The 25,885-nt window shown below is 43.8% G+C and overlaps 1 protein-coding gene across 21 annotated transcripts in view; it reads left to right on the top strand.

Annotated features, from left to right (window-relative positions):
- The first annotated feature begins 11,542 nt into the window (after nucleotides 1-11,542).
- NRCAM (neuronal cell adhesion molecule) overlaps nucleotides 11,543-25,885 on the top strand; it is a 495,304-nt gene continuing 480,961 nt past the window's right edge. For 19 of the 21 annotated variants that reach the window (XR_007479278.1, XM_033438788.2, XM_004263345.4 and 16 more), the window contains exon 1: nucleotides 11,543-11,684. The gene's annotated coding sequence lies outside the window, so the exon portion shown is untranslated. Of the gene's footprint in view, nucleotides 11,685-12,136; nucleotides 12,323-25,885 lie in introns of those variants that run through there. The other 2 variants (XM_033438676.2, XM_033438669.2) reach the window with 2 other exon arrangements.

Raw genomic sequence — 25,885 nt, 5'->3', positions numbered from 1 at the left:
TTTGTAGTATCTTTGCCTGGTTTTGGTATCAGGGTGATGGTGGCCTCATAGAATGAGTTTGGGAGTGTTGCTTCCTCTGCAATTTTTTGGAAGAGTTTGAGAAGGTTGGGTGTTAGCTCTTCTCTAAATGTTTGATAGAAATCACCGTGAAGCCATCTGGTCCTGGACTTTTGTTTGTTGGAAGATTTTAAATCACGGTTTCAATTTCATTACTTGTGATTGGTCTGCTCATATTTTCTATTTCTTCCTGGTTCAGTCTGGGAAGGTTATACCTTTCTAAGAATTTGTCCATTTCTTCCAGGTTGTCCATTTTATTGGCATGGAGTTGCTTGTAGTAGTCTCTTAGGATGCTTTGTATTTCTGAGGTGTCTGTTGTAACTTCTCCTTGTTCATTTCTAATTTTATTGATTTGAGTCCTCTCCCTCTTTTTCTTGATGAGTCTGGCTAATGGTTTATCAATTTTGTTTATCATCTCAAAGAACCAGCTTTTAATTTTATTGATCTTTGCTATTGTTTTCATTGTTTCTATTTCATTTATTTCTACTCTGATCCTTATGATTTCTTTCCTTCTGCTAACTTTGGGTTTTGTTTGTTCTTCTTTCTCTAGTTCCTTTAGATGTAAAGTTAGATTGTTTATTTGAGATTTTTCTTGTTTCTTGAGGTAGGCTTGTATTGCTATAAACTTCCCTCTTAGAAGTGCTTTTGCTGCATCCCGTAGGTTTTGGATCGTCGTGTTTTCATTGTCATTTGTCTCTAGGTATTTTTTGAGTTCCTCTTTGATTTCTTCAGTGATCTCTTGGTTATTTAGTAACGTATTGTTTAGCCTCCATGTGTTTGTGTTCTTTACATTTTTTCCCTGTAATTCATTTCTAATCTCATAGCATTGTGGTCAGAAAAAGATGCTTGATATGATTTCAATTTTCTTAAATTTACTGTGGCTTGATTTATGACCCAAGATGTGATCTATCCTGGAGAATGTTCCATGAGCACTTGAGAAGAATATGTAATCTGCTGCTTTTGGATGGAATGTCCTATAAATAGTCATTAAATCTATCTGGTCTATTGTGTCACTTAAAGCTTCTGTCTCCTTATTTATTTTCATTTTGGATGATCTGTCCATTGGTATAAGTGGGGTGTTAAAGTCCCCCACTATTATTGTTTTATTATTATATTGTCGATTTCCTCTTTTATAGCTGTTAGCATTTGCCTTACGTACTGAGGTGCTCCTATGTTGGTGCATATATATTTATAATTGTTATATCTTCTTCTTGGATTGATCCCTTGATCATTATGTAGTGTCCTTTCATGTCTCTTGTAACATTCTTTATTTTAAAGTCTGTTTTATCTGATATGAGTATTGCTACTCCAGCTTTCTTTTGATTTACATTTGCATGGAATATCTTTTTCTATCCCCTCACTTTCAGTCTGTATGTGTCCCTAGGTCTGAAGTGGGTCTCTTGTAGACAGCATATAGATGGGTCTTGTTTTTGTATCCATTGAGCAAGCCTGTGTCTTTTGGTTGGAGCATTTAATCCATTCACGTTTAAGGTAATTATCGATATGTATGTTCCTATTACCATTTTATAAATTGTTATGGGTTTGTTTTTGTAGGTTCTTTTCTTCTCTTGTGTTTCCCACTTAGAGAAGTTCCTTTAGCATTTGTGGTAGAGCTCGTTTAGTGGTGCTGAATTCTCTTAGCTTTTGCTTGTCTGTAAAGCTTTTGATTTCTCCATTGAATCTGAATGAGATCCTTGCCGGGTAGAGTAATCTTGGTTGTAGCTTCTTCCCTTTCATCACTTTAAGTATATCATGCCACTCTCTTCTGGCTTGTAGAGTTTCTGCTGAGAAATCAGCTGTTAACCTTATGGGAGTTCCCTTGTATATTATTTGTCGTTTTTCCCTTGCTGCTTTCAGTAGTTTTTCTATTGCCAGTTTGATTACTATGTGTCTCGGCGTGTTTCTCCTTGGATTTATCCTGTATGGGACTCTCTGTGCTTCCTGGACTTGGGTGGCTATTTCCTTTCCCATGTTAGGGAAGTTTTCAACTATAATCTCTTCAAATATTTTCTGGGGTCCTTTCTCTCTCTCTTCGCCTTCTGGGACCCCTATAATGTGAATGTTGTTGTGTTTACTCTTGACTCAGAGGTCCCTTAGGCTGCCTTCATTTCTTTTTATTCTTTTTCTTTATTCTGTTCCGCAGTAGTGAATTCCATGATTCTGTCTTCCAGGTCACTTCTCCATTCTTCTGCCTTAGTTATTCTGCTATTGATTCCTTCTAGTGTAGTTTTCTTTTCAGTTATTGTATTGTTCATCTCTGTCTGTTTGTTCTTTAATTCTTCTAGGTCTTTGTTAAACATTTCTTGCATCTTCTCGATATTTGCCTCCATTCCTTTTCCAAGGTCCTGGATCATCTTCACTATCATTATTCTGAATTCTTTTTCTGGAAGGTTGCATATCTCCACTCCATTTAGTTGTTTTTCTGGGGCTTTATCTTGTTCCTTCATATGGTACATACCCCTCTGGCTTTTCATCTTGTCTATCTTTCTGTGAATGTGGTTTTTGTTTCACAGGCTGCAGGATTGTAGTTCTTCTTGCTTCTGCTGTCTGCCCTCTTGCTTTACAATTTTATCAATGATTTTCCCATCTCTCTTTTGGACCTTTATTCCTGAGCCAGTACATGTATGTTTGTATATATACTGTGTATATTCTAATAACTTCAGTTTTATATATATATATATATATATATATATATACACACACACACACACACGTATACATACATACACACATAAAATTTCTCTTATGTATATAACCATGTGATTTCTGTTATATACAAAATATATAATTTCTGTTATACATATGTATATGTTTAATTTTATATAATTAACTTCTTTACTACTACTGTTGTAGTAAACTCTGGAACAAAACCAATGCATCTGAATACATGATCTTTCAGGAAGTTATTTAACCTTTCCAAGGCTCAGGTTTTTTACCTGTAAGACTGGATAAACAATGGAAAAATCATATGGTTGTGAAGATTTATTTATCATTATTAAATTAATCCAAAATGGGATCAGTGACATTGACAAAAATCTCTCTGGACATTTTAAAAGATTGAGTCAATCATATCAATTTTTAATCAGAAATACCTTCTGTATTGCATAGACCTTTTATGCATTTACACAGCAGTATGCAGTGATGAGCAGAATTCTATCGAAGTGTTCAGCATTTTTGTTTTTTACTTCTGCCTTCAGGTTTTTCTGTTTCAGAATACCATGCACTTCTAAAGAGAATCACCAAAGGGCCAAAGTCTGGGAGTTTTTTAAGCAAGTACAGTCTTTGCCTTATTGACGTGTGCCTGTCTTGTTGGAAGGTTGAATGACTAGTATGCATATTCTATTTCTGGACCACGTTTTGAAGATCACCAGAATGCAGAGGCCCCTTTGCCCCAAGTCCTGTATTCATGGGACACACTATCCCTGGGCTCTGGAGTAAGAACATTAGCTGCCTTAGCTCCAAGTTTCAGTGCCAAGGCCAAGCAGTGTCTAGAAGCCCACCAGGTACCACTCTGGTCTAGGGCATGACAGTAGAGAAGGGATGCCAAGGAAAAAATAATGAGAAAATAGCCCCAGATTTTAAATAAATGTATTATTGAATAGATAAGTCTAGTCAAACTTTAGACAAGTGATTTTTAAATCCTCCATAATTGTCATCTTAACAGAGCTTTTGTTTTAATTGAGAGATAGTTGATTTACAATGTTGTGTTAGTTTCAGGTGTACAGCGAAGTGATTCAGTTATACATACGCATATCTATTCTTTTTCAGATTCTTTTCCCTTATAGGTTATTACAAAATATTGAGTATAGTTGCCTGTGCTATACAGTAGGTCCTAGTTGGTTATCTATTTTATATGAAGTAGTGTTTATATGTTAATCCCAACCTCCTAATTTATCCCTCCCTCCCCATTTTGGTAACAGTAAGTTTGTTTTCTGTGTCTATGGGTCTATTTCTGTTTTGTCTATAAGTTCATTAGTATAATTTTTTTTATATTCCACATATAAATGATATCATATGGTATTTGTCTTTCTCTTTCTGACTTACTTCACTGCGCATGATAATCTCTAGGCTCATCTATGTTGCTGCAGATGGCATTATTTCATTTTTTTTATGGCTGAGTAGTATTCCATTGTATATATATCTACCACATCTTTATCCATTCCTCTGCCAGTGGAAATTTAGGTCGCTTCCAGGTCTTGGCTATTGTAAACAGGGCTGCAATGAACATTCATCAATAGTTATTAGAACTATTTTCATTTGCATATTATCCTTCTCTTGTATGCATTTTAGAGTTGCAATAATAGTGCACGTACCATTCCGTGCTGCACTATTTTCACTTAAAATATAGCGTATAAATATTTTCCTTATTTTTCAGTCTTAATTATCATTTCAAACTCTAGCATGTTTTCATGTGTTACACCATAAGTTGTTAAACTATTAATACAGAGGTCCTCTAGTTTTAGCAAGTAGAATCAAGCAGGAAGTGAAGTGATTTGATTTTTGCCTCCTCTTCCTGTCTCAAAGTAACTCTTGGTAAATAACTAGAACGAATAAAACAACAAGGACAACAAGACGAACAATAGTCCTGGACAATCAAGCAAACTGAATAATCAAAACATTGAAGGGTAGAAACACATTTACCTTTAAATGTAGGCTTTGGATGAAATCCCAGTGAGTTTTTCAAGCTAGGGAAGAATAGTAGGAAGGCGCTTTCTGTACTATAGCAACATTAGTCAATTTCAAGAAAATCTTATTGTAACAATAACCCCTGCCTCAAAAAAAGAATTAAGATTTGGTGCAAAATAAATTATCATTAAACCAAAATTACTTAAATCCAGAAGTAACCTTATTATTCTAACAATGTTTTAGTACATCAGTATATCCATTACATTAAGAAATAGATTCACGAGGGGTGTGCAGTGTGGGGAAAGAATACAATTGGACGTCCAAATATTGAAAAGTTATAAGCTCTCTTCCTACCTTGACAAACACCTTCATAAAAGTCTTTTTTTTTTTTTTTTTTGGCTGTACGTGGGCCTCTCACTGTTGTGGCCTCTCCCGTTGCGGAGCACAGGCTCTGGACGCGCAGGCTCAGCGGCCATGGCTCACAGGCCCAGCCACTCCGCAGCATGTGGGATCTTCCTGGACCGGGCCACGAACCCGTGTCCCCTGCATCAGCAGGCGGACTCTCAACCACTGCACCACCAGGGAAGCCCCTTCATAAAAGTCTTGACATCCACATTTGAACTTTAAAAATTCTTGAAGTTCTGTGCCAGGATACGGTGGTGTAGGGAGAACAGCCCCAGACCCCAGCCCTTGGCCCACCCTTGGCTTAGCCCTGAACCTTAAGGGCTCAAGCATACTTAGGTGAACCCCCCAAAGTGCATGTCTAAGTTCTGTGTGCAGTCCTGCATCAGCCACTTACCATACCTCCAGCTGTTTGTTTTTGTTGTTGTCTTCCAGTTTTATTAAGATATATTTGGCATATAACCCTCTGTAAGTTTAAGGTGTACAATGAGATGATTTGATATATTGCAAAATGATTACAAGATTAGTTAACACATCCATCACCTCCCATTGGTACTTTCTTTTCCATTGAGGTATAATTGACATCTCACATTATGTTAGTTTCAGGTGTACAACATAATGACTTGATGTTTGTATATATCGTGAAATGATCAGTATAATAAGTCTCGTTAACATCCATCACCACACATTACAGATTACAGATTTTTTTTCTTGTGATGAGAACTTTTAAGATCTACACTCTTCAGGCCTCCAGTTTTGCATACCGGCAGAGCAGTTTTCTTTTAGGAGCCTGAGAAGGAGGCCTTTGCAGGTTCTGTGGGGATCCTGGGATCTTGGGTACCCAGAGGAGGTCAGGGGGGAGGACAGGGTGACATCTGCTCCTGCAGAGGCCAGAGCAGGACTTCCTAAAGTGCAAGGCCCAGGGCAGGATGGTACTGGACTTGCTTACGTCCTATGGATATCTGACATTTAAAAACACTGAAAGACCTTACAGTAAAATCTAAATTGAGGCTTAAAAGAAGATATTAACGGAAGTACAGCGTCAGTGTTTATTAACCTAACAGCTTTATTCTTCTTAAAAAAACCCCATGAAACACCAAATGAGAAAGGCTTTGAGTCAACCATTCATTGAGACCCCAGAGTATTGAATCTGAAGCCATTTCCTTTCTTTCCTCCACAGTGAATTCATCACTTGTCATCTGTTCCCTCTTAGACCAGAAATGAAGGGTCCGTATCAAGAGTGCTTCTCAGCATCACTGTTTGCAGAGTGACAGTTCCCAGTCCCCGATGACCCCATCTGCAATGGCTGATCGCACACTGCCCTTGGCTAGTCTCACATCCATTCGGCAGAACCTGTGTACATTCTTGTAGACAGAAGCCGGAGGAACAGATGGAGGAGTTGGCCACGAAACATGCTTATTATCCCTGAAAATGTTCCTCCCTTCTCCCGACTTGGTGCCCCAAGAATGGGGGCGGGTTGAGCCGAGCAGAAGGCCCTAGTGACTCACAAGCTTCCAGGGAAGAAATCCACATATGGCAACCACTGAGGTCACATTTTCCTCACATTGCTTGTGCACTGCATTCTCGACATAGGTGCAGGGATGCTGTGTTGCTAAGCACCGGGCAAGGAATGGGTTGCAAATTTCTGGGTTCTGTTTGACACATGCCCAAGCGGCACCAGACAGGCACACAGAGTTCTGTGGTTACGTGTGGCAGATGGTGAGGAGAGCCATGACAGCGCTCAGTGTGTTCGCATCTGTGGAAACTTAGCACTGCTCGCTGGTCAGGTGATGGATGAAATAAAGGCACATCCTATTATTATTCGTGGTGGGTAATCATCATCCACTCTGAAGCACAGGAGATGTGGTCCAGCTGAGACTGTGGCTGGCGTCTAAGAGCAGAAAGGAGCAGGTCTGAGTGGGCACCGTGGATGGCCAACTCAGGCTTGGCTGTAGGAGCAAAGTGTGATTCCGGGGTGTGGAAATCGGAGCTGCTGAGATTAGCCTCAGAGAACTCACTGATGTCTCATCTGTTTTCCACAGTTCCTTCTTTACCCGGCACCGTGTGCACATCTTATGTGCTACCGTTTAATTCATTTGACCCTCTCCTACCCCAAAAATAGATGTGTGTGGTCAGATGCAAAGTCAGAGTTCTAAAATGCACTTCACTGACTATACCAGGGATGAATTTAGAAGCTTAAAGCTAGAAACATTGCTTATCTCCCAACTGCTGGGGGTTGAGAAGCCAGGGGCAGATGAATGAACGGGGCCACTCTCTCACAAGGCTGCAGTCACAGCTCAGCCTGGGCTGGGGTCATCTCAAGGCTCTCCTGGGGGATGAGCTGCTCCCACGCTCACTCAGATGGCTGAAGCAGGATTCTGGTCTTCCTGAGGTGTTGGACTGATGGCCTCCCTCAGATCCCTGGACGTGGACCTCTCGTAGGGCAGCCCCCAACATGGCAGCTGGCTTTCGTCTGAGCAAACAAGGGAAAGAAAAAGATGGCAAGAAAGAAGCAGCCAGGGTCTTTTTGTAACCTAACAGCAAAAGTGACATCCTGCTACTTTTGCCATATTATTCGTTAGAAGTGAGTCACTAGGTCCCATCTACCCTGAAGGAGAGGGGATTATAGTAGGACATACACACCAGGAGGAGCGGTCACTGGGAGCCATCTTAGAACTGCCCACCATGGCATCTGTGCTTTTTGACCGTAATCAATGATAATACTCTTTCAAATAGAAGGGCTTTAAAATTACTTGGTTCACCACATCCCCGTCAGAAACCTTATGCATGCTGCCCAACCAGAGTAGATTAAGACAATGATGACATTGGTATAAGCCACTCTTGGCGAACAACCTTATTATACTACTATAGAACACATTTTTAGAGTTCCACTCTTTTTTAACCTAGAGTTCAGCCTATAGGAGTCTAAGAAGTGTGCTTGGTTACCACCAGAATCATCAAATGACACAGTTAATTTTTTTTGTTCTTACCTAGCCCAACTCCTTCATTTCAGGTGTGGAAACAGACTGAGAGGGGAAATAACCTGCTGGTGGACTCACAGCTCAGGACTGGGGTCGGGTCCACACTAGGTTTTGGTGAACTTACTTTTGGGTTTTGGGCAGGGCCAATTGCACTGCCACCTCTGGGAGACCCGAGGCATGGATGGGGATTAAGAAAACTAGGATAGAAAATAAGGTGAGGGAAGAAAAAAAGTGGAAGAGGAATAAAGGGGAGGGAGAATTCCGAGAAAAGAGAAACAGGACAGCAAAAGAGGGGGGAAGGAGAAAGGCTCAAAGCTTATTCACCGCAGGTACCACTGGGGGGCTCCATGACATGCCCATGTAGCTGCTCTAACGTACAAACGTTCTGATGCATCCATCGAAACAAACTTTTAGCGTAACTTTCATTGAAAGGAAGCAGAGTGCAGTCGTTTAGACTGTGGACTCTGGAGCTAGAATGCCCACCCTCGAATCCCAGCTCTGCCACTAGCTGTGTGACCTCTGCAATTTACTTTTAACCTCTCTTTCTAAAACGGGGATAATAGTACACACTGCATGGGATGGCCGTGGAATCGGTTAACTTAATAAATGTACAGTGCTTAAGTAGTGCAGGGCACAAGGAGACTTCTGTTATCAGCAAGTGGTGGGGAAGACAGTCTACGTTATTCTCAGCCCTCACCTGGGTTTGAGGATGGAGTGAAGCTTGGGGTACAGGACAGGGTGAGGCTTAGGAATGGAATAAAGGGTGGCAGTTAAGGTAAGGAGGTGTGTTGTGCGTTATCTCTGTGGGTATCAGCCGAATCAGAATGCCTCCTGCATCACCAAGCAAATCAGGTGGAGAGTCCTGTTGCCCACTCAGGCATCCTTCTCATCCTTTTCCAGATCATTCCTCTTTCCCCTCTTGCTCCCTTCCTTTCAGCTCCTCATGTAACAGCTGTTAGGTTCTCCCAGCAGAGCTGCAATGCAGTTGAATAAACTGGAAGTTAAAACTATATAATCATTTTATATTGTTACAAGTATTTTGCAGTATCAAAATTACTTAATCTGTGGTGCTGTCACTGTGGTTCCCGTTTCCTCCAGAACTTTTTTCCTCTTCTGTCTTTGTTCTTTTTATTCAAGTATGTATTCACTTGACAGACATCTGATCACGCAATTGCTTTTCAAACTAGAATTTGCTGAGTACCTATTATGTCCTAGACACTGTGCAGTGCTTTAAACTGACCCTAACGATAACCCTGAGTATTAAGTACTGCTATTACACTTGTAGAGATAAGGAAAACTGTCCCTGGGGAAGTTGTCCCTTGCCCGAGATTCCTTCATGTCTGCATTCCTTGAGCACTGCCCCCCACACCCAGCCCATTCCCCCGATTACCGGCCAGAAGGACATGCAGGACAACCCAGGACTCTTTGTGGTTACTGAGGTAAGGAGGGTTTGGAGGGGTCTGAAGCCCTTTACACAGGTGGGAATGATGAGGCGGTGAGAATGGAGTTATGATTATCCGTGGCTCCATTTCTTTCGGTGGGAAATGAGGTCACACAAAAATAAGATGATCCTCATTAAGAAGTGAAATTTTGGTCTTCCCTGGTGGCGCAGTGGTTGAGAGTCCGCCTGCCGATGCAGGGGACATGGGTTCATGCCCCGGTCCGGGAAGATCCCACATGCCGTGGAGCGGCTGGGCCCGTGAGCCATGGCCGCTGAGCCTGCGCGTCCGGAGCCTGTGCTCCGCAACGGGAGAGGCCACAACAGTGAGAGGCCCGCGTACCGCAAAAAACAAACAAACAAAAAAAAGTGAAATTTTGTGGAGTCAGGCATGGAAACATCATTCAAATGTGGCAAGTACTCTTACAGTAAAAAACAGAGACTCGGCAAAGACTTCACAGAGGAGGTATCAGCTGAGCGAGGCCCCGAGGGACGAACAAGAGTTTACCAGATGAACAAAAGATGGAGGAATATTCTAGATGGGAGAAATCTCACATGCAGAGACAATAGAGTTATGAAAAGTCTTTTCACTGGAGGACGGACAGGTAAGTAAAGGCAGATTGTGAGGGAATGTGCCAGAAGATCTGGAGTTCATTTTATAGGCAACAGAGAACCAGACCAGACTTTTAAGTAAGGGTATCATGATCACATTCTTTTTTTTTTAATAAAAATAATTTAGAGGGGGCTTTGGAAAATTAACTGAGAGGTGAGAGGTACCCAGGAGGTGGGCTGAGGACCCGGATCAGAAGAGTAATGGGACTGAGGAAACAACTTGTGCAAAGACCCAGTAGCCAGAGATCCCAATACTGTTTCAGGAACTGGTGGGAGGAGAGGATGATGGCATCTGCGAGAGCCAGAAAAGAAGGCTGCTCCCCGGCATGCATGGAGCTGTGGGTTGAAGTGGCAAGTTCACACTGAAGTCAGAGCAGAGCAGAGGAGTCGTCAGCGCCTTGAAGGATGACCCTGTGCCTTTTTTATTCCTGAACCCCGCCTTAACACAGGGCCTGGAGCCTGGGGATGAGGAGAGGGGATGCGGGGTTCCACAAAAGTCTTCCTGAATTAAACTAGAGAAAGGAAGGAAACAAGGCTCCAGCAGAGGGGAGGGAGAGTTGGAGCCTGCAGTAAATGGTCAAATGATCAAGTCAGGTGATGCCTGATGATTGGGAAGAAGCCCTGGAGGGTCAGGCTGCAGACCAGAGTAGATGACTGAGGATGAGTTATCAGGCTAACGATCTTGGACATCAGCTAGGATACAGCGCAGACCTCACTCCGGAGCCTGAAACTTGCGGCCCCAGTGTGTTTGCTAAAATACTACACATTTAGAAAATCTTAACTCTCTTTTTACATTTCAAATGATTCTCCATAACGCTCCCAAATCTGAAAATAATCAAATCTGAACTAATCCTGTTCTCTGGAACCAGAGATCCAACTCCCACCGCGCATAGACCGCTGAAGCTTCCCTTTCTGGGGGCTGCCTGGAAAGAAAAGTTGCCAAAAAATTAAAAGCAAAACAAAAAGACGTCAATTTCAACCATCCCAACTGGTGAGTCTCGACGAAATTAAATGCTTTAAAAGAAGGTGTAGCGGTGGGAGACTACAGACATCACACAGAAACCAGCACCACGAGAGTGACATTTCAAAACCACCCATTTTCTGGAACATCTCTTGTAGCCAAATTCTAGACCCCAGCCACCCTCGTTCCCTGCACGCTCCCGCCCTCCGTCCCTCACGCGCTGGCTGGATGACGTGGTTGGTGGTGGCGTGGCCGCTCAGGTGAGGGGCCACCCAGCCCCCGGAGGCGCGGGCGCTCGGAGCCCATTCGCCGCCGCCGCCGCCGCAGCAGCAGCAGGGGCGGCGCGGAGGGGAAGGGGCGGGGCGGGCGGAGGGAGAGCGGCGCGCGCGGGGAGGGCGCTGCGGCGGGGGCGCGCGCGGGCGCAGGGCCAGCCCTGCTTCGCTCGGGTCGACGGCTGACGCGCGCCGCAGTCGGAGCCTGAGCCGCGCGGGCGCAGGGGACGGCGCGGGGCTGCTGGTGGCCACAGCTGCGTCGGGGACGGACTACACCGGTGCTCGGGGTCGCGGGCAGCTGCGCGTGGGCCGAGTGGTGGGCGCGGCGTAAGAACGTGAGTACTGTTCGCGCGGCTGGCGGTGACACTCGGTCCAGCTTGGGGGCGACGGCTGGAGCGGAGGAGGGCGCGGGGGGCGGCTGTGTTGTCGCCGGGACACCGGAACACTCTGGCTTCGCAGCGCCCCTCCAGGTCTCCCTGCCGCAGGGGCAACCTGGCAGCCAACTCCCTTCCCCTCCGGCTCCGGGCGGGAGGAGGGGACCGCAGCCCTGTGCGGGCCAGGCTGAGATACAGCGGCGCCGGCGGGCCCCCTTCACCTCCCCAGCCCTTGGCCAACTTATGCATCCGTGCCCCCCGCTTTCCGGGAAGCCCTGCCTGGAGGTGGCTTTGGGGCCAACTGGGCCTGGAGAGGCTACTGGGGCCCGGCACTGCGGCTTCCCGGGCAGGGAGGCGGAGGGCGCGGGCTGTCAAGCCGCAGGGCCGGCGGGGCGAGTAGCGCAGGTGCCTGGGCAGCGCGCTCCGGCGTGTGCATGTTCCGGTCCCCGAGGACGTATCTGGGCGTGGGCTTTGTTCGGATGCGCTCACACCTGCGCGGATCGCCGGAGTTTAGGGGCGGTCCGACCTCCACTCTCTCCGGCCTGGAGAGAACTCGGGGAACAAGGGATGGAGGACGGAAGAGACCCCGAAAGCAGTAGGTAGGGGGATTTCCGGGGTCTTTGTCGGCCCTACAGGTGCGGGTCCCCGGGGTCCCGGCGCCCCGCCCGGCCTCGCGGGACTGGGACTTGTTGGGACTGGCACGCCGCGGCTTGAGGCTGACTCAGAAGAGCCCCTTCCCTGCCCAGGCTCCCAACGGTGGGATCTGGCAACAGCTTCTCCCGGGGATGTTGTGTTGAGCCGCCCGTCACTGCCGGCTCAGGCGCATCCATCTCCCGGCGAGCGCCATCTGCGCCGCGCGCTGCCTCCGGCCCCGTGCACGCCGTGCGGGTGGGCGCCGCAGCGCGCGGGTCCGCGGCGGTTAGCCAGCCCAGCCATTCCCCGCCCGCATCTGCCCGTGCGCAGAGGGGGAACCGGGGTGCCGTGGTCTTGGGAGCCCGGGAGCGCTCTTTCTCCCAGAGCCGTGTACTCTGGGCAGCAAGCACCGCCGGAGGGTTCCCTGGGTCCGGAGGGGCTGGTGAGCAGGCCACTGTCCTCCCCTCCGGGTCGCCTCCCTCCCGCCCGGCTCCCGGCCCGCGGCAGCATCTTCTGTTCCCCGCACGCTAGGGGGCCGTCCCTGTGCAGCTGCCGGCGAGGAGGGGGGCCGCCGAGCGGTGGCGTGTCTTTACCACCGCGCCTCTCTCCTGTCGTTTTCGCATCAGCAGCTCCAGCCAGAGGCTACATCCGGCGCGGAGCACTCTGTCCTAGGAGCGAAGCGTTCTTTTCGTCCCCTTCCCGCTTGGTTAAGGCGCAGAGGTGCGAGTATCCGGGGCAGGGCCCTTCCCCGCCCGAGGCTTTAGCAAGCAGAGACGGAGGAGAGTGTAATGGGGCAGGAAGCAACTCTCCTGGGGCAGGAGCTCCCCCTGGGGCTATCCGGAAAGGAACAAGGTAGCCACTGAATACAAACGTACGTAAGGAGGCTAGGCTGCTTTGGCTGCCACTGCTTTATGCTAACCATGCCCTGTTATTAAAATATTGTAATAATACCTCAGAAGTAAATGAGACCTTCCAGAAGTACTGAAGTGGATTTAGGCAATTGGATACTTTCTACTTTAATGGTAATGATAGTCAACATTTTCTGAGCGCGTCAGAGGTGCTGGGCCGCTGTGCATGTTACATGTATCTATCATATCAGTTTCCATAGCAACCCCATGTTAAAAATTAGGAGACGGAGACTTACGTCGAGTAACTTTCCCAAGGCCACATAGCTAGGAAGTGAGGAAGCAAGGATTAGCTTTTTGGCCATCCAAGGCTGTGAAAATGTGGCCTTTTGGAGGCGTATCATTAGTTTAGAGGAAGCCTAAAACCACCCAGTGCTCAGAAATCAGGGACATACTGTAAGCCCATTTAATTGTGGCCCCTGCAGACCTCACAGTAGCAGGCAGTATTGTAACTCAGCGAATTGTATTGTGGAATAGCCTTTTGATTGCCCTGTATTGCCCTTCAGTTCCTTTACATGTTCCTTTATCCCTGCTAGCTTTTAAGTACTTGGCTGTTAACCCACAATCCAACCACAGTCACTGGGCTCTTCTTAGTGACTAGAGCCACCTGCGATTCCAGAGAGGCTGAGAGGTTCCTGGCACATCACAATTTTTGAGAGAACAACTTCTTTTTTATTTTTTAAGAAAAGGCAAATATTTCCATTTGGCAGACATTTCTGTTGCAGGTCCCCAGCCCTGAATCTCCTTTATAGATTCTTTTGACGGCAGCAGCTTTACTCCTCCAATTGGATGTTGAATTTGAATAAGACCCTAGTATAAAATCTTAGGAAAGCATTAGCTATCCTAAGTATATGACTGGGGCGCATTTATAAAGATGTTAACTAAAAGAAACAAGAGTGTGAATGACAGTGAAATCAGCTCTTCCTGGAATAGCTTTTGGAATGATTGTAATTGAATGACCGGTTGGAAAAATGAGTTCATTTTGCTTTCTTAATCCTGCTGACTCATGGTCTTCTTTCAGCTTGCTTTCTACTTCATTACAGGAAAGGTGCTAAACATTTCGCATAATCCAGGAATTTTAGAGCTGTCAGAAAACATTGTTCCTAAATCTTTGGGTTTCAAAATGAATACATTGGGGCTCAGAGAGGTCACCCAGCTGTCTTATGCAGGGTAGTGATGAGGTGCTTGGACTGTAGGCCAGTCTCCTTAATACACATCATTTTTGTTATTGGAGTAGCCACAGTAAATGAAAAGCAAGTCATCTTTGGAAACGGTACTTGCGGTGAGGCAGATGTGACAACACATTGGCTGTGAGTGCTTCAGAAGGGGGAGCACGTGCTGAGAACGTGTACACTTGGGCTGTAGGAAATTTCCTTAAGACTCATTTCAAATAATTCTTTCATGTAGGATAGTTTTCCTTGCCTAATTGATTGAGTATAATTAGAATCTGCAGATATTATGTAGTGTATGTACAAAGGAGCTATTTAATGGAACCCCTCAGGAAGCTTTTCTGGTATAGAGATACTTTTATTCATTCATTCATTTATTCACAGATATTTACTGAGTGCATGGCCTGCTGTTCTAAGCACTGGGGTTGCAGTGGTGAGCAAAGCAGAGTTCCTGCCCTCGGGGAGATTAATTCCAGTTTTATCATTTATGGCTACACACTTACACACACAGATCCTTTTTTTCCACATATAAATGTACAGCTTGATGAATTTGCACAGACTGAATACCCCATGTAACTGTGCCCAAATCCAGGACCAGAACATTGTGAATGTCAGAGAAAGCCCTCTTGTGGCTTCCACCAGTCATTACTCTCCCCTAAGGGTAACCACCGAGATGCCAGTCTTTTTTTCCCTCTGATGTTCTCACTTTGAAATCAGAAGGTCTTTGTCTTAGTTAGCTCAGGCTGCCATAACAAACTACCATAGACTGGGTAGCTCAAAGAAGAGACATTTATGTTCTTACAGTTCTGGAGTCTGGAAGTCTGAGATCAGGGTATCAGCCTGGGTTCTGGTGCGAGCTCTCTTCCTGGCTGGCTGATGGCCGTCTTCTCCCTGTGTGCTCATATACCCTTTCCTCAGCCTGTATCTTTGGAGAGTTCCCTTCTCTTCCTCTTCTTAGAAGGCCGCTGATGCTGTTGGATTAGGACCCTACCCTTATGACCTCATTTAACCTTAATTACCTCCTAAAAGCCCTATCTCCAAATGCAGTCACTTCGAGGGTTAGGGCTTCAACATATGAATTTGGGGGGAAACAATTCAGTCCATAGCAGTACAGATTTGCTGCCTCTGCCAGCAGCCTTTGGAGTCTCATCCCCATTTGCAAAGAACGTTTCCCATCTGAGAAGTGTGGTAACCCATAACAAATGTAGCTAGAATACAGAGCTCCTAAAGTATTCTTCTGTAGGAAGTTTTGTCTGTTTGCATCCAAAGACTGCTTTAGGTCAGCCTTCAAATGCTGAGATGGTTGCTGAAAAGGAAGTGATTTGCAAATGATTGGAAATTACTAAATACAGTTAGATGTATTTTCCCTTTTCTGTTTCATGCTTCTCCCTAAGGAACCCAGAATTTTTCTGCCAGTTAAGGACCAAGGAGCAGGTAGGACACTCCTAGCCTCCAGGGATGCTAGGGGCAAGAATCCAGTGGCTTATTTTATTTAACCCTTTGTCCACCCAGGCAAATGAAAAGCCCCTTTAGTTTGAAAGAGTCTTTATTGGCATCAGAGGCTGAAGTTTCTAAGAATAAGAAAATGTGCCAGAAGGAACTGATGAATGTTTATTTTCCCTCTTAAAATGTGAAGGAGAGGGCTACATGAGGAAGACATGGGAATGGCTCTGCTTCCAGGTTTATAGCAGCTCTGACATCTTTAGTATCAGGTTGTCTCTAAATGGGGAAGCAAATGCAATATATTTGTAGAAAATGTGATTTTTTTTTTTTGGCTGTTACTGTTTTTGCTGTGACAAAATATATATAACATAAGCTTTACTGTTGTAATCATGTTTAGCTGTAGAGTTTAGTGGCATCAAGTACTTCACATTGTTATGCAGCCATCGCCCCTGTCCATCTGCAGAACTTTTCTCAGCTTCCCAAACTGAAACTCTGCGCCCATTGAAACAGTAACTCCCTGTTCACCCCGTCCCCCAACCCCTGCTGAGTACCTTTCTATTTTCTGTCTCTATGAATTTGACTACCCTGAATACCTCATACGAATGGAATCATGCAGTATCTGTCCTTGGACTGGCTTAAGTCACTTAGCATAAGGTCTTCAAGGCTCATCCACGTGTCAGAATTTTTTTCCTTTTTAAAGCTGCAGAATATTCCATTGTGTGGACACACCATGTTTTTATAATTCATTCATCTGTCAAGTTGGGCACCTGCCACTTTTTGCTGCTATGAATGTGGGTGTACAAATACCTTTTTTGAATCACTGCTTTCAACTCTTTTAGGTATATACCCAGAAGTAGGATTGCTGGATCGTATAGTAATTCCACTTTAAGTTTTTGAAGAACCACCATACTGTTTTCCATGGCAGCTGTGCTGTTTTACATTTGCGGCAGCAGTGCACAAGGGTTCAGTATCTCCACATCTTCACCAACACTTGTTTTCTCTTTTCTCGATAATAGCCATCCTTGTGGGTGTAAAGAACTGTAGCTGTTACTTTTAAAAGGTATAAATTAATATACTGTGTATATTATGAATAAGCCATTCACAATATTTTCTAATTTACTGGTTTAATTTTTATTAATAAGGAAATGTGTGGTTCCTAACAAGTGTTAATTGACCCCATACTTTGTGCAAAGTCTGGGAGAAGCCAGCCTTGGTGACACACATTCATGTGATATTTTTAAAAATGTGGAATTAGGGCTTCCCTGGTGGCGCAGTGGTTGAGAAGTCCGCCTGCCAATGCAGGGGACACGGGTTCGTGCCCCGGTCCGGGAAGATCCCACATGCCGCGGAGCGGCTGGGCGCGTGAGCCATGGCCGCTGAGCCTGCGCGTCCGGAGCCTGTGCTCCACAGCGGGAGAGGCCGCAACAGTGAGAGGCCAGCGTACCGCAAAAAAAAAAAAAAAAAAAAAATGTGGAATTACAGTATGTATGTCTGTAGTTCTCTTGTGCTAAGTGATTTTGCTTGGAGGTTAGATTACATATTAGTATGCTTTTATTTTACCGGAAAATTTGACATTGTTATTTTAACCCAGACCAAGAGCACATTTGCCTCATATCTGGGAACAGATAGGAATATGGTACATTGACTATTTAGGGATGTGCCCAAGTTGTCATTTACAAGTCTGCATCGGACATTGTTCCCCGCCACGGAATCTTCAAAGATGACAGCATAAACTCTCACCACCCAATTATAATTGCTTAGCTGAGCTAATAAAAAAGATACGGTGTCAGCTTCATTGACCTATTTTACTGGCCTACAAGTTTGGAATTTCAAACGAGAAAAAGGTAATTTTTAAAAGTCTGATACAGGGTTTCCTTCAAGTGACTGAAAAACTAGTGAATATAAGAAATGCCAGTGATAAAGGGACTCTACAAATGCTCATCTGCTGCACACACTGTCCAAGTGGCTTATTCCGTTTAAAAACAGGAATGACAAATAAACCTTATCTTGTCTTAGTTGTTCCCTGATTTTGTTCCATATTGTCCCATGCTAAGGCATTGTTTAATTCACAGGAGAATGAAAATGACAGTTACTGTCAGAGGAAAATGATACTTTCAAAAATTCTTTTTTTTTAAATTTTTTGGTCGTGCCGCGCAGCATGCAGCATCCTAGTTCCCTCACCGGGGATCAAACCCGAGTCCCCTCAGTGGAAGCGTGGAGTCTCAACCCCCAGACCGCCAGAAAAGTCCAAAAAATTCTTCTTATTAAATGATGATAGGAAGAGCTGGAAAGAATATTTTGAATATACATCCATATTCATATGTATATTTCAGTTTTCTGATGTGCGTGGTGTATTGGTTCAAAACCCTCTGTCACCAGGAAAATATATTCCCAAGGCCATTTGAGGGAATCCTGTAGGAGGTCTTCTACTGTGTAATATGCAATGAATTTGATTTGTCTTTCTCAAGTGGGCTGAGAGCATTCAAAAAATTCAGTAGATGCATTCAGCACGGAGTGATCTTTTCTCCGAATTTCAACTTTAAAGCTAATTTCATGCCACTTTCCAATGCCCTTGGCTTTTTGAATGGTGTGATTTACAGCGTTCGTTTTGGAGGAGCATTATAAACTCCTGTTAAACACCCTTAACAGATTCTCTCTCAAGGGAAAGGGAAGGGAAATGTACTAATCTTCCATTCATTATGCCTTAAGGTAAAAATGGACTGTGTTTCATCCAAGAGTTTCGTCCTGGAGTTTTGTGGTCTTTGAGGAAGGATGGCTGGAGCTGGTGCACTGCTGCCTTCCAAAGCCTTGTGCGGCTTTTCAGTCCCTCACCTCAATAGGGAGCTGAAAGGACAAAAGTGAACAAAGGAGGTCTGTTTTGCCTGCCCCACTTGCTGGGCTGTTGTCTTGGCCCTTTTCAGCGAAGGCGGGGCGGGGGGAGCTGGGTCAAAGTTGAAGAACACTGAAAAGGAATTCAAGCTTCATGTCGAAGTTTGAATTATAGCTTCAGTTTGAGTGCCGAGTAGATTAGTTTGAATTGAAATTTTTGAATCCGGGGAAGCTTAAGTGACAGATGGTGTTGGAAGTGCGTCCAGAGAGCTGGATGGCGTACCCGGGATGTTGAGTGCCGAAGCGAGGCCCTCGGTAAACATCTAGTTAACTGACAAAAGTTTTCAAACTGTAGGAAGTGCAGTTCGATGCTGTGCGCCCCATTAAGACGCTGGACTGTGTGAATTAGGGGAGGCCCCTGCGTCTGGCATACACTCAGATGTGCTGGTCCCCCCCTAATTGCATTGCAAATACTCTTCTGACTGTTTTGCTGCTTCCCCCTCTAGTCTTCAGTGAAATAAACACAGAAATGCCCAATCAACGTCCCTTGCAAAATGTCATTACAGTGTCTTGATATTGATTGTTTTGGTGTATGACAAGATCAATCTGTCCTAAATATGGACTAATCAGTGCTTTTTCCTGTATGAGTGTATTTATGCAGCGTGATTTCAGCTTTCTGCTTCTCGTGGTAGGCCATCACTGTTATATTTCCTACTGAAGTTTTTAACACGACACATGGTTTCCCCATTCAATTTGGTTGGGAGCATCTGATTTAAAATATTTACGAAGGAGAAGTTGGCTGTGTGTATAACTAGAATAATGAGATAGCTACTGGGAAGTCAGGGTTATTGAAATGCAATAATTTGGGGTAATTTGCGGGTTTTTAAATATTTTCTCCTTTATTGGATTACAGTTGATTCACAATGTGTGAGTTTCAGGTGTACAGCAGAGTGATTCAGTTATACATATACATGTATCTATTCTTTTTAAAATTCTTTTCCCATATAGGTTATTACAGAGTATTGAGCAGAGTTCCCTGTGCTATACAGTAGGTCCTTGTTGGTTATCTATTTTAAATATAGCAGTGTGTATATGTCAATCCCAAACTCATTGGGGTAATTTGAAACACTTCCTGGTACTCCATAAAAACTACAATTAGAAAAATCTTGCTTTGATATCTTTGACTATTAAAATGACTTGATGACACAGTCTTTTGTTTTGATGGTTAGTGGCACGGTAGTGAAAAGCCTTATTTATATACATGTAATACAGTCAGATGAATAGTTCTACTGTAAGGGCAGTAACATTGACAGGGCGATAATACGAACTAAATAGTAAAGTAAAAATTTAGAGATAATTAATACTGTAATAAAAACAGAAGTGATTTTACTTCGGATTTGATTATATAACTTACATCACATGTTGTATTTTACATAAATCATGATAGATACTTGCTGTGTCTCATAGATTTTAAGGTAACTTGCATTTTCATACTTGGAATAGGGTTTAAAAACTCCATGGCTCTGTCTCTGTTTCTAGTTACAGTTACTGTGGTGCAAAATCATAGTAGATGGTAAAATACATCAAGGGTTTATTGCTGTCCTAGGGCTCTGAGGGGACTCGGTAAACAGTAGGGAGGGAGGGAGTCAGATTTATTTGCTTGGACTGGGGTTGGGAGAGTCGAGATCAGAGAGAGTGAAGGATTCAAATGGAAGGAAGACTCAGGTGGGTAATGAGAATTGTGACATCCTGGAGAAGTGTCCCATGGCAGAAGGAGGGAGAGGCATTTTAAGTAATGAGGAGAGAGTAAAGAACAGAGTGCTGGAAAAGTAATAACAAAATCTGAAAGAAGAGGATGGGCGGAGAATAAAAATGTTTGCGGCAGTTGCTCAGCTAATGGAGACTGGTCTCCATAGCATCTTATACTAAATATTCAAAAAAAGTTTTTTGAAATATAGTTGATTTACAGTGTTGTGTTAGTTTAAGGTGTATAGCGAAGTGATGCAGTTATACATACATTTTCTTTTTTTTACATTCTTTTACATTATAGGTTATTACAAGATACCGAGTATGGTTCCCGGTGTTAAACAGTAGTAGGTCCTTGTTGGTTATCTATTTAATGTATAGTAGTGCTTATATTTTAATCCCAAACTCCTAATTTATCCCCCCCCACTTCTAAATATTTTTTAAAGATTTTATTGTGGTACGTTAGGTCATTGAAGTTACTTGACATCAGAGAATAGAAATAACTCATAAATCACTCTGCAGAGACAAAATATGATGGTACATTATTTATGTTGAAAAGAAAGGCATTGACAAGAATTTACCAGGAGTCAAAGGTAAAGTTCTTTCAGCATAACACAGTTCAATTCTCAGTGAGATCATCTCTTCTCACCAGCTATTTGTTCCTCTATATACAGATGGCTCTGGGTAGAGAAAATTAGATATATGAAAACGGGAACTTGCCACGCACATTTTGGGGTGATTATTCAGTTATACAGGATTCTTCACTTTGCACAAGGGTGATATGATGAGTGAGCTTCTATAACGCATCAAAGTTCAATTCAGGAATGATTTTTCAAGGATGTCTAAGTAGACGAATAAAGAGCATGATAGATTCCAAGTGAAACTCAAGCAAATATGGCTAAATAAAGATCAGTAAAGAGGTGGACACGTGGTAGGTGAGGAGAAGTGCCCCAGTTGTATGAAAATATTGTATATTGGCTCTAGATAACATTGAGAGGCCAATAAAGGAAAGCCACTAACAAAATAGTCACCCAGGATAGGCATTTTTTGGCTTTGCTCATAAGAGACTTCCGTCAGCTTTCCTCAGGCTTCTAGGCGTGGAAACCCAGCCCTTGCACTGTTCCACTAGAAACCTCAGCTGCATTTCTCATGCATGGTGGTGTATATGCACGAGTCCCCATGTTTGATGAAAGAATGAATGACTGAATCCATGAATATTGCAAAATATCAAGTGGATCTTTGGTTGGACAACATTGGGGAATTTTGTCCCCAGCCCTGTTTGAAGACATAGACAAAGTCTAGACCGTGGAAAATCCAACATTCATAATTTCATGCCTGGATTCTCTCTGATTATAATTTGCTTCCTGGTTCTCAATTAGACACTTGAGTGGGCAGGTGAAATCACTCCATCCAGAAGGGTACCATTTTTGAAATTGCCACTGTGTAGCCCTAAATGGCATCCTTGTGACGCCAAAGAGCTCCTCTGTCATTTTCTACCTTTGCCGGCAGCTGATGATTCCAGGTTTGCACAAGGCTTTCCTTTCCTTCAAGTCCGAAGCTGACGCTCATTCCTCTCCGGAGGTGTCTGGGTGGGTGCACACTGATTGAGTTGGAGCACTTTCTGAGATTGCTTTCCACCATCTGAATGGGAAGAAATCAGAAGTGAGGCATACGGGACTGACATGCAAAGTGGAAAAAGGCTGATGTGGGAAACACATCAGGAGACCTCAGTCTGCAGCTTTAAAAATGGAATTTTCTCCCTTTTTTGGTTGTTTATTGAGTACTCCTACCTGTACTTTTCTTTATATTCCAAGATGTGAGTTGAGTTATAGCATGGCCCTTCCCAACTAGTTAGTGGATTATAGTGAGTGATTGGGTTTGAAGCAGTGGGTCCATGTTTGAGAGATACCGGAGTGAAAATTTTTCTTGAAATTTGTAATTAATTAAATTTTGAAAAATACTGGGCTACTCTGTATAGACTAGGAAACTTTGCTTTACTGTGTGGCTTTGGATAAGTTGCTTAAGTACTTCTTTTCCTTGAGCTGGAAAATGAAGATAAACCACATAAATTTTCTCATCATCAACCCTACCTCATGAGTGTATGTCACTAGGACCAATGATGATGAAAAGGAAAGTGCTGAAAGACAACATCGGTCTGTGTTCTTATTAGGTAGACAGTAGCCATTTTGTTCACTATGATACTTTGCCAGATTTGCTTCAGAGATGTGTATGTTTCATACATCCTTAGCAACAACCATGTCTCCTTGATTTTGAATAAATGAAGTCGTCTCATGCTGCAGTCTGTGAGATGGGTACCCTTTTTGGTGCTTCATGGTGGGACTGTTTTCAAAACACAAACTATATTCTTAACTTTCAACAAACGATAATATATATGTGAAAGTCAGATTGAGTCCATATGATAAAAAAGGTGTAAATTCAGCAAATACATTTTTTCCAGTTGTATTCAGTGTCCGTAATAGTCTTTGAAATCTAATCGTGTTTTACCCAAGCCATATTCTATTCATATTTTTCAAGAGGACAGTCAGTAATTTTTTTTGTCAGCCATGACTATCAATACCGCAAATCAATAAAGCATGAAACCATTTTAATATATTAAATTCATCCAGCTCACAAACTGCATGTGCTTAGAGGTTTGATATAAAGAGAGACACACACAATGAGGCTTTTGAGCGCGTTTATATGTATATCATTGTTTGTATTTACTCTGTGCCTTTGTACCTCAGACAAGAAATAGATATTTAAAAATAACAGCCACATAGCCAGTATGGAAAACAATATGGAGGTTCCTCAAAAATTAAAATTAGCACCACCATATGATCCAGCAATCCCACTTCTGGGTATTTATCCAAAGGAAGTGAAAACGGGATCTCGAAGAGATATATGCACTCCCATGTTCATTGCAGAGTTATTTATAATAGCCAAGAGATGGAAACCACCTAACTGTCCATCAACAGACGAGCGGATGAAGAAGATGTGGTATATGTACACAATGGAATATTATTCAGCCATGCGGAAGGAGGCAATCCTGCCGTTTGTGACAGAATGAGCCTGCAGGGCATTATGCTAAGTGAAATAAGCCAGACAGAGAAAGACAAACACTGCATGATATGACTTAAGTGTAGAATCTTTAATTTAATAAAAAGGAGTCAAACTCATAGTAGAACAGTGGTTGCCAGGGGCTGGGGGTGTGGGAAATAGGGAGAGGTTGGTGAAAGGGAACAGCCTTTCAGCTAAAAGATGTCTGAGGATCTAATGTATAACATGCTGACTGTAGTTGGCAATACGGCATTGTATCTAAGAGAGTAGAACTTAAATGTTCTCACACACAGAAAAGGAAATATGTGAGGTGATAGGTGTGTTAATTAACAAGATGGGAGGAATCCTTTCACAATGTAAACATGTATCAAATCACCGCGATACACACTTAAATATCTTACAATTTTATTGTCAAATTATACCTCAGTAAAGCTGAAAAACTACTAGTCATCATTGACCTGGGTGTAGACACAGAGCTTTAGGAATGGGAAGGTGGTCAAAGGGTGTCCCCCATCAGATTCGTATGTTGAAGCCCTAACCCTTGGTACCTCAGAATGTGACCTCATTTGGAGATGGGGTCTTTACGGTTAAAATGAGGTCATTAGAGTTGGCCCTAGTTCACTGAGTAGTGGCTTTCTAAGGAGAGGAAACTTGGAGGCAGGCATGGTTGAAGAAAGCTTTGTAGAAATGAAGGCAGAGAACTTACAAGCCAAGGAGTGCCAGAGATTGCGAGCAAAGCAGCAGAAGCCAGGAGAGAGCATGGAACAGACTCTCCCTCACAGCTCTCAGGAAGAACCAACCCTGCTGACACCTTGATCTTGAATTTCTAGCCTTCAGAACTGTGAGGCCATAAATGTCTGTGGTTGAAGCCACACAGTGTGTGGCTTTGTGACGGCAGCCCTAGGAAACCAATACAGAATGCAATAATAAGGTCACCTGTTTCTAAGTTTATCCCTTACAAAAAGGAAAGGGTGAAAATGTAGCCCCTTCACATCTCTATGTTCATATGTCTGTATCTATATCTGTCAATGTCTACTTCGTGTACCAAGGAGTATGTGTATATAAGTCAGTTAGTTAGAAAGGCTCTGTACTTTGAATTAAAGCACAGAAATATTGGGAGTGGTGGTGGCAGAGTATTCATTTGATTAACTGGACAAAGGTATGAAGTTGGTAGTTTAATCAGTCAATTACTGTTTTTTTTTTTCGGAGCACAGGCTCCGGACGCGCAGGCTCAGTGGCCATGGCTCACGGGCCCAGCCGCTCCGCGGCATGTGGGATCTTCCCGGACCTGGGCACGAACCCGTGTGCCCTGCATCGGCAGGCGGACTCTCAACCACTGTGCCACCAGGGAAGCCCTCGATTATTCTTTTTGGCTGTAATCCAGTGGACTTCTACTTGGCTGCCTTTCTCGCGTAAATTGCCGTCACCTGGGAACTTCCGCGGGTGTATTTTGTTGAAGTCTCTGCGGGTGCCCTGGCTGCGCCTTGCCAGTCGGGAGGTGTCTCTTGACTTGGAAAACACAGTATGGGGGCTGATATTTCCTCCTGCTGAGGAACGCAAAGGCTTGGTGAGCCACCAGCCTGCTTCAGTGGGACAGGGTGAAGCATGGTCCTGGGGAGAACTCTGTAGCTCACTGTACTCAGGCAGCCCTTCTGTCTAGTTGAGGCAGCAGGATGGCCAAGCTCTTTTAATCAACATGAATATTAGTAGGAATGAATTGGAAACTCTGAAGCCATTTTAGCTAGTCCTTAATGACGTCTGGCGGCTTGGTGTGAGTTCCTCATTTCCACCAGCGCCAGCCTTGTCTGTCTTGGATGGTGAGTTCCCGCATGGCAGTGACCCTAATTATTAGTGTCATGTGTACAGCATTTAATAAGCTGCCTCATCCATGGAAGGGCCAGGTTGTTTTAAATCATATCAATGAGATGATTTGGTAGGAAGGTTCTTGGGATGAGCACCAAGAACTTTAAAATGTCTGCATTTGTGTGATTCCGTAATTCCATTTTAATATGTAAACCATTTGCCAATTTGTGGTTCCCTCCTGGAGTTAGGAGAGACTAATGAAAACCCACCAGCATCCAGCAGGAAGTAATTTGGAACCATGGCTGTTTTTAGTCCTGCAGTTTCTTACACCTCCTCTTTTCCATGCAGGACAGTGAGGCACAATGTGATGGAGTGAAATGTCCAAGGCTCTAGAAGGAGCAGAGGGCAGACGGTGGTTTGTTTCTGAAAATCACTCTCTCGGTATAAACTCTTTAGGTCTTTTAAATATTTGCCCTGAAAGACAATTTAGTGAAGGTGGTTTGAAAGATTTATGGGAACCATTGTAACGTTTGACGTCGACCAAAGTTTATTTGTAAGTGTGTTAATACAGGGCTAG

The sequence above is a fragment of the Orcinus orca genome, chromosome 9 (assembly GCF_937001465.1).
Source record: "Orcinus orca chromosome 9, mOrcOrc1.1, whole genome shotgun sequence".
Taxonomy (NCBI): Eukaryota; Metazoa; Chordata; class Mammalia; order Artiodactyla; family Delphinidae; genus Orcinus; species Orcinus orca.
The sequence above is the reverse complement of the archived record's forward strand: the minus strand, read 5'-3'. Positions and strand labels throughout refer to the sequence as shown.